Source organism: Symphodus melops (genome assembly GCF_947650265.1).
Source record: "Symphodus melops genome assembly, chromosome: 9".
Taxonomy (NCBI): domain Eukaryota; kingdom Metazoa; phylum Chordata; class Actinopteri; order Labriformes; family Labridae; genus Symphodus; species Symphodus melops.
In genome coordinates, this window is record NC_136699.1 from 1,874,674 (window position 1) to 1,884,142 (window position 9,469).

Genomic DNA, 9,469 nt, shown 5'->3' on the forward strand with positions numbered 1-9,469 from the left:
TTTTGTCTTCTGGTTTCTGAAGCCTTGAGAAGACTTTTTCTCTTCTCTGACTCTGGATAAGAAGAATAAATTGGGACGGTTGATCCCAGCGTTGTCCGGCGGCTGGCTGGCTGCTGCCCGCTCACTAAACAGACGAGCTCTTTATTCTCCGAACCTCGACTCGGAGCTGATAATCACTCCATGTTCATTGTGACATTCACAGTTTGCCCCAGGCCTTTACTGAACTCTGAAAAATGAAGTACTGCCTGTGCCTGATGGCAGCGTTAGTCACAGACACTTTATTCATAAAAACATTTATTCATCCAAGATTTCAGTGTTTTTACTCCAAACAAACTTTTAGAGCTGAAAAATTCACACAGACTGCAGGACACACACATTTTTATCCCACAGATCTTTTATTGAGTCTATTTGAGCCTTTTGTTTTATGTCATGGTAACCTTTCAGTGCAGTCCAAAAACAGCCAGTAAAATAATTGGCACACAGCCGCTCTCCTCGTCCGAAGTCTGGAACAGACAAATTGTGAAGAAAGCAAAGTCGATGTGGTCCAGCTCTGCCCAGAGTCCTCTCTTCTGACCTCGAGGTTCAAGCTGCTCAAGGCTCAGAGCAACAGATACACATTTCTGTATTTTTCTCACACGCAGTCTTCAATCAATCGCTCTTTCATTCATAACAAATGTTATCTCGAGACGCTTTACGAACGAGCATGTGGGATAAGACACAGGAAGGATTCCTCCTCTTCTCTACACGTCCTTGCCGTTGAGGTGAAGGTCGGAGCAGGCTGTGAATGAATGAGGACGGCGGTTGTTGACGGGCGACACGGCCCGATGGATGTTGGTGGGCGTCGGGTGGTAGTCGTACCAGATCACCAAGCACAACTACAGCTCTTTATTTTAAACTTTTAAACAGTTTACATTTTCTTATCTTGGCTGTTTGACATCAGGTTGTGTTTCCTCTTTTCAACTTCTCTGTTACCTGCCGAGGGCCAACAGATGGAAACCAGCTCTTCTGCTATAATCTGTCATCTTTCACAGCTGTTCATTAATATGCACCGTCCCCAACAAATAAATACATGTGTTCTGTTTCTACCCTCTGCTGTGAATCAAATTTCCCTCCCATCCGAACTAGCTTGTTCCTACGCTAAGCTACGCTAAGCTACGCTAGCTGGCGAGGTGCTGAGGTCTCCTTCAGGCGCCAAACTGCTTGAGCATTTATTTGTGTGCAGCCCCCTCACTCCGACATCCCACCACTATCGTGCATATCAACAGGGTTTGCATGTGTGTGTGTGTGTGTGTGTGTGTGTGTGTGTGTCCTCAGGGATTACTGAAGTGTATCTTCCTCCTCCTCTAGTTTAATCAATACTGTGAGTCTGATATGAACAAAAACACAGATATAGAGACACAGTCTGTCTTTACTTTACTTTAAAATCCTGCTGCCGGTTTATAAAGCGCTTCATGGTTTATGGTCAGAATACATGAGTGACCTCCTGATTAACTACAAACCGTCCAGACCGCTCAGGTGGTCTGGTCCAGGTCTGCAGTCTGCCCCCAGAGTCAGAACCAAACCCGGAGAAGCAGCGTTTCAGTTTCTCCGCATATCTGGAACAAACTTCCAGAAAACTGCTGAATCACTCAGCGTTTTTAAACCCAGGTTTAAGACCCACCTGTTTAACTAAACTGTTTTAATAAAGACTTTAATCCTTCGATCTGCACCGTCACTTTTAACTCGTTTTATATTCTTACTTCAAGTCATTTTATTTGAATTATTTTTGCTTGCTTATTTTTAATAATTTTTTTTAAATGTTCTATTTTAATGTTTCTCGTCTTTCGTCTGTCATGATGCTTCTGATGTCTCGTGTGAAGCACTTTGAATCGCCTTGTTGTTGAAAAGTGCCACATAAATAAATTCGCCTCGCCTCGCTTCAGTCTCTGATAAAAGACTTTTTGCTTCCGCATGATTAGTTTGAATATTTCTTTGACGCTGAAGAGGCCTGGTTTTTCTCTCCCGTCGTTATCTGTCTGACGCCGCGCGAGCGTCTAATACATGACTCTGCTTTTCACAGACACCAGTCTCCAGGAGGGTTTGAACAAAAGCAGCACCTGGGCGGTTACTGTCAACACAATCTGGAGGGGAATTACAAAGAAAAAAAAGCACCATAATGATTTGATTCATTCTCCTTCAACACAAAGTCTGCAAAAAGCTCTTCATGCTCCCGCTGACACTGGAGGGGCTTTTCTCTCTCCTGATAAGGACTTTAGAGGAGAAGCTGAAAGAAACACGTCAACACGTGTTGGATGAAATCGTGTCAAAGCTTGCTTCTTCACTGAACAGCCACGCAGCTCCTTACACACACATGTACATGCAGGATATTGGTGCACACAGTGAATGCAGTTTGGTTTTTTTTGTCTCACATATAGGAACATTTTGTGCAGGCACGCTGCCAGAGTCTTACATCTCATCCACGCTTTGTGGGGGGAAAAAAGGCAAGTTTGAGGGGATTGAAGTCAGCTGTCCTGACTCAAAGTATCTCGTCCTACAAATCTCTCCTCCCACTTCTCCAGTGTTTCACTATATCATCACTTGTCAGTTGAACTTTGCTCTCAATTTCCTCTCTCAGACACTCAGGATTCTCTTTAGAAAGAACTGTAATAAGTAAACTAAAGGCAATCTCACAAACTTCAGCTCGCAGCTCAGAGAGAGGCCCATCAAGCCTCCTGAGGTCTCTGTCAGGTAAGAATGCAGCAAGATGAAGCAGTTTAGCCCGAGGTTGTGCGCGGACCCTCCAAGTCAATAATGTCAATAAAATCAGATTTAATGAAAACGGTGGGTCGTGAGGCAACCTGACCCCAAGCATAGAAAAAAGATTTTTTAAAGCCGCCTGGGAACCAAAGTCATGTGAAGGGTGACGGTGATGGTGGATCGCCCTGGGCTGAACTGAGTCAGACCGAGGAGACCGGAGCGAGCGTGCTAGCGTCAATAAGGTGAACCGTTGATCACGTCAAAAATAGGGTTGTCAGGAATCGGCTCCTGCAAACTGCATCCATGAATTATTCCATCGTGACGTGTTAGCTCCGAGTTTAATGTTCATCTTTGTGATTCTGGACCAGGCCTGCAAGTCGTGAGGAGGGAACATTTTCTCTGCTGGTGCGTCAAATCATTGACGGGAAAATAAAGAAAATAAAAAGTCGAGATGGACGCCTGCTAAAGGCTTCCATAGCACCTCTAAATATGGGACACTTGCTGTTTTTTCCCTTCACCATACGCTGCACTTTTGTTAAGAAATTGGATTAATGAAGAGTTAGTCTTTGCATGATTAAGTGCTCCACCACACACACACACACACACACACACTTCATGTATAAGCATTAATGCAGCTTTTTACATGCTGGAGGTCGTATCTCTGTAAAGCCGTGGAGGTTGATCACGGACTAAAAACGGATGGAGGGATCTCCGCGGACTGGCATCTGAAACATCTGCTCCCACAGACACACGGAGCAGTCAAAGAGTTGCGGGCCGAATAAGTCCACTTCTATATTTAGAGATCTTGTGACGAGGGGCCGGGCTGCAGCGTGTGAATGAGAGCATTCAGGACGAGCGCTCATTGGATTTAAGACATTACACGCCTTTCAGATGTGTCACATGGCAGGAAAACAGTTTAACGTTCATATTTCAGGCTGCAACATGATGTGTTGAACAGTCTCAATCCTTCTCACATGTCTTTTTTAAAGCATATAAATGGTTTTAACAGCTCTGCACACCGGACTGCTTTTATAACTCCCTCCTAACAGCAAATGTCTCTGCTCGACTTGGCAGCATTTCATGAGCATGGGATTCCCACTTAGCTTAAAAAAAAAAGTATCTGGCAGACGAAGGTTTCAATCTCGAACCAAAATAACAGACTGCAAGATTCAAGTGAACCTCCTGAAACTGCAGCTCCATTTTTCAACTCGGCTTTTGTTTTGAGTCAGTCGTGGCATAAAAGCACCCGAAAGAAGACGAGATCATTTAAAGATTTATATTTTTATTACAGATAAAGGAGAGAGGATAGAGACAGGAATCAGGGAGCGAGAGTGGGGATGGACATGCAGGCCGCCCGCCTGAGGACTATAGCCTTGATGAGGACACTGCACCTCCAGCGCCCCCCGAAGACGAGCTCATTGAGTCGTGGGGTCGGTGTGCCAAAGTCTGCAGCAGAGAAATAAATAAGTTGTCCCTCTAGAAATGATTTAAAAAACAGATCCAACACTTCATCATTTATTCATCATTTATTGCTCCACGTGTGCCGAAGAGCTTCAACCCAATCAACTTGACAGCGCGCACTCAGACTCGGCTAACTCAAGCCTCTTTATAAAAAGTGTCTGGACACTCCCTCCACCAAACTGACACGAGCATGTGCAGAGCGAACAGCCTGCAGAGAGAGGCACCAAACATTCCTCACCTATCGCAGTCCTGCCGTCTCTCTGCGAGGTCAAAACCGGCCCTGCAGCTATACTCTGAACTTGGCCCGGGTCTCACATCTGAGCTACAAAGATCTCATGTCATACATGAAGCGTTTACTGTATGTGCTGTACCATCAAAGCATGCCTCAGAGGCGAGAGAAAATCAGAGTGTTTCAGTCTATCAATGAGCAAAGCGGGGGATTTCAAAGACTGCATAAAACTCAACCTTCTTTCAAATATAACTCAAAATGACATCGAGAGAATTGACAGTTTGGATTAGAGATAACAACAAGTAATTTCACACTTTTCTGACAATTCTGCAAGTTTTTAGGAAAGATTTTCTCTTAGTTCTCTTCTTAAATGGTCTCCTTCGTCGCTTGTTCAACAAATGTTAAAATGGCCAATTTGAACAATTAGAATCAAACACTTTCATCCTTTAAATCTGTTTTGAGGCGTCAGACTGAGCACGGCGAGAAAAATGCATTAAAAACTTGATGAAATGGAAAAAAGTAGACACTGACAAACAAATCTGCTCACCCTTAGAAAAAGAAAATGTAAAAGTATTTCAGAGGAGGAAAAGTCAGCAGCTGTCGGGGGAAAGTCTTTTTCACAAAAAGCAGCAGAAAGCGGCCACCTGGAGTAAAAAGCGCCGCGCTCGAGCGTCTTTTCTTCCTGAGCGTCTGCTCCGAGCATGTCTATAAACTTTTTCAATAATTCAACTTTAATTCAACAATAAATCAACATCTTGCTCAAATGTTGTGTTGTGTTGTTCAAACATTACAATTTTCCGCACTGAAATCACCTGAACACACTGAATATGTATATGTATAACTTATTATTTTCAGTGGTCTGACTGCGGTTGATTTATCACAGAGCGCCGGTTTGTTTGCACACGTTGACCTACAGCAGTAAAGTCCTGTAAAGCTTTTATGATGAAGGTGCTATTCTTACAAAGAGCTGCATAGAGGAGAGGTCATGTTGCATAAAAAAAGAGTTCTGGGAAACCTTGACCGTGGTCAAATCACATCTCTCTTTACACCTACAGAGGCCATACATCTAATCTTAAACGCACTGTTACACTGTAAGAAATGTTCGTAAATTTTGCGGTGAAAAACTGTCAATCGTGACAATAAAAATCTGTAAATCTCAAAAACAGTTTGATACTGTTTATATAACACAGAATCACCGTAAATAAGTTAATCAGGAAAAAACTGTGTTTTTTTACATTTTTTCTCTTGAAAAAATACGTTTCCCTACTCTTGCACAGTTTTTTTTAATGGAAAAATGCCGTAATATGTATAACATTCAATACTGTGATTTTTGCATTTATTTCTTGAAAAGAATACAATATTTCACAGTTAAATGTATGTACTGTTGTGCTGATCACTGAAACATACTTTAATATTTATAACAGGTCACACTACAGTTTTTACATTCATTTCTCATAAAGAATGCAGTTTGTAACTACTATTGTACTATACTATTGTGCTGATAACCGAACAACTGAAAACTTTATTTTTAATTTTTAACTTTATTTAGATTATTTCTCTGTTGTTACAATGCTAATTGTCATTGTTTTTCATATGGTTGAAGAGCCTGTTTATTTCCCTTTACAATGAATTATATTAACAATATCTATCCTAAGACAACAGTTTGCCTTTAAATGTTTTAAAATGTTGTTTAAATTCATATCTTGAAAATAACTCTCATATGAACTTTTGTATTATATATATATATACACACACACACACACATTTGTTTTAAAACATTAATCTGATCTATCTATCTAAACTGAGTAGAAGTCGTATGCCCCCCTACAGTTCGTTCGACAGACTGTGCATTCTTTGACAGCGCGCCTGAAATTCAAAACGGGCCAATCAGCGCATCGCATCTGACGCATCGTACGTTAACCTCTGACACACTCCGGTTCACGGTCTTCACCAGAGGAGCAGCTTTCATCAGCGTCTGGACTTTTTTATGATTTCCAGCCAAAGCCTGTCGTCAGTACACCTCGGTAAGTACAGCAACACCAATTAAAGAGACCGAGTGAATTATTAGCAATCGTTTAATCAGTTTGACTGCTTTAAAAAAAATGCGCTGTGTAGTTAGCCGCTTAGCATCAAGCTAAAGCGGGTCCGTCTGTGCTGAAGCCTCCGGTTAGCTAACTACGCTGCTCGTGTTGTGGATATAAGCTCTGTGTGTTTTTGACTGTTGAATATGTATTCCTGTAATGTATGTGGAGAAAACGTTACGTCTGTAAAAGCCTATCTTTTACATTGCAAACTGCACCGCAATGAACCCCGACGTGTTTTCAAATGTGTTGGAACAAGTTGTAAGCAGGTGTTTTCTGGATATACCGCGTTAAAGTCGCACTTCTATCGTCACCACAGCAGTACACCAACAGTTACTCAGGATACGACTTTAGCGCCATTAAAATGCACCATCTCACTTTGCGAACGCCAGTGTGAGGGAACTAAATCGTTGGTCGCTCACTTAAAGGAGCACATAGCAGAAGGGCGTCATGTAGCTTGCCCAGTGAGAGGATGCAAAAATGTGTTCACTGCAAAAACGTCCTTTACCTCTCACATGTCCAGAAAGCACAGACATTGGTCAGAAAATGTGATTTGTCCATCAACCAAAGATACACAGTGTGAGAGTCCCACTACAAGTGCTAGCACACAGGGAGCTGCCAGCATGTCAGATGCTGAAAACATTATTGGGGATGGGTCTAATTTCAGTGACCTGTATCTGAGAAATATATGTATGTTTTACATAAAACTGCAGGGACAGCATCTTCTTCCAGTGTCTACCATTCAAAACATTGTTGAAGAAATACAGAATATACACGAGTTGGGACAGACATATACTTTGAATCAACTTAACTTACTTCTAAAAGATATGTCAGCTTCAGATGAAGACATTGTAAAAATCTGTGACACAATTAAACAATCTGACTTGTTTACAGCTTGCCACAGAGGGCCCATGAGAACTGCTTACTCAAGGGCCCAGAGCTTTAAAGACATGTTCAAATATGTGGAGCCCAAAAAAGTGTTGTTGGGCAGAGATGAGAACAGGACAGAGAGGTGTGCCTATTATATTCCTGTGCTAGACACTTTAAAGGGTATGCTGGAGTCTGGTTTTTGGCAGGGCCTCATGTCAGTGGATCCTAATGATGTTTCCAAAACAGATGTTCTCTCTGACAGTTGTGATGGTAAGGTGTTTGTGTCAAACACATTTTTTCAGGAAAACCCAAACTGTCTCAAGCTGGTTTTATACCAGGATGCGTTCGAAGTTGTGAACCCATTAGGTTCTGCAAAAAAGAAGCACAAGGTTTTGGCTGTGTACTTCTCTCTACTCAACATGCCCCCCCATGTGCGATCAAATGTTGACCACATGCAGCTGGTTTTATTGTGTAGAGAGAAAGATTTTAAGGAGTTTGGCCATGCCAAGGTTTTTTCTGAACTGCTTACTGATCTGAAACAACTGGAGGAAAATGGGATAACAATAGGAGATGAACCTGTAGTAAAGGGAGCTCTCTACTGCATTGCTGGAGACAACCTGGGCTCTCACGCAATTGGTGGTTTTACAGAAAATTTCAGTTCTTCCGAGTACTTCTGCAGATATTGTCTGATTTCTCGAACTGAATTTCAGGGTGCTGATCCTAACATCTGTGGACTGGAGCGGACTCCAGAAATATACAGATCTGCCATTGAACAGCTGGAGAAGGAGGATTCGCCACAAGTACAAGGGATAAAGTTCAGGTCGGTATTTAATACTTTGCAAAACTTTGATGTTTGTTCACCTGGCCTGCCTCCCTGTCTCGGTCATGACATCTTTGAGGGTGTCCTCTCGTATGATGTTGCTATTTGCCTCAAATACTTCATCAACAAAAAGAAATGGTTCACCTACACAATTTTGAACAGGCGAATCAAGCAGTTTGAATACAAAGCAACAGATGCTTGTTCCAAACCTTGTGAGGTCAGTCCTCAAACACTAAAACTGAGTGGACATGCTGTCCAAAACTGGAACTTCTTGAGACTGTTGCCTCTTATAATTGGAGACAAAGTGCAGGACCCCCAAGATAGTGTGTGGCAGTTAATTTTGCAGCTTAAGGACATTGTTGACCTGATTTGTGCTCAGCAAATTTCCATAGCTCAGGTCGCTTATCTGGATGTACTCATCCAAGAATATTTGGAAACCAGGAAGACACTATTTCCAGAAATCAACTTGAGACCTAAACATCATTATTTGCGGCATTATTCAGGACTGATTCTGAAATTTGGCCCACTCATCAGGCTATGGACTATGCGGTTTGAGAGCAAACATAGTTACTTCAAAAGATGTACAAGGCATCTGAAGAATTTCAAAAATCTGTGTTTGACTCTTTCAGAGAGGCATCAGATGTTTCAGGCCTTTCTTTCTGCTGGGTCAGTAAGTCCTCCAGCCTTGCAAATAAAAGACAGCTCACCATTTTACTCAGAGCTTTACAGTGAGCAAGTTAAAGGCACAGTCCTCCATTTTGGCTTCACTGAAAGAAATACAACAATTCATGTTAACGTGCAGTATAATGGGATCATTTACAAGAAGGGCCAATTTGTTGTCACTAAGAATGATGATTCCATCGAGTTTGGTGAAATCATCCTCATTCTTGTGAAAGATGAATTTGCACTTCATTTTCTCATGAGAGTGCATGATGGGGAATTTCTTTCACACTACCACATGTACACTGTAAAAAAGGACACTGGAAGATTAGATTGCAGACTTGTTAGTGACCTGGTTGACATGTGGCCTTTATCATATTACATACAAAACGGAAACCAGATTGTCCCACTGAAGCACAGTCTCTTTTCACACTAAGTGCTTTAATTACAGTGCAACAAGACAGCTCACCATTTTACTCAGAGCATCTCCATCTCCTTGTTGCCGCCCCGGGGTGCAGTGGGTTCGTGGTCGTGCCCAGGCGTCTGTCCGGCCTCGCTGGCACCACAGGCCAAGAAACTGTTTAACAGGCAGGCTCTGCGTTTGTGTTTCCA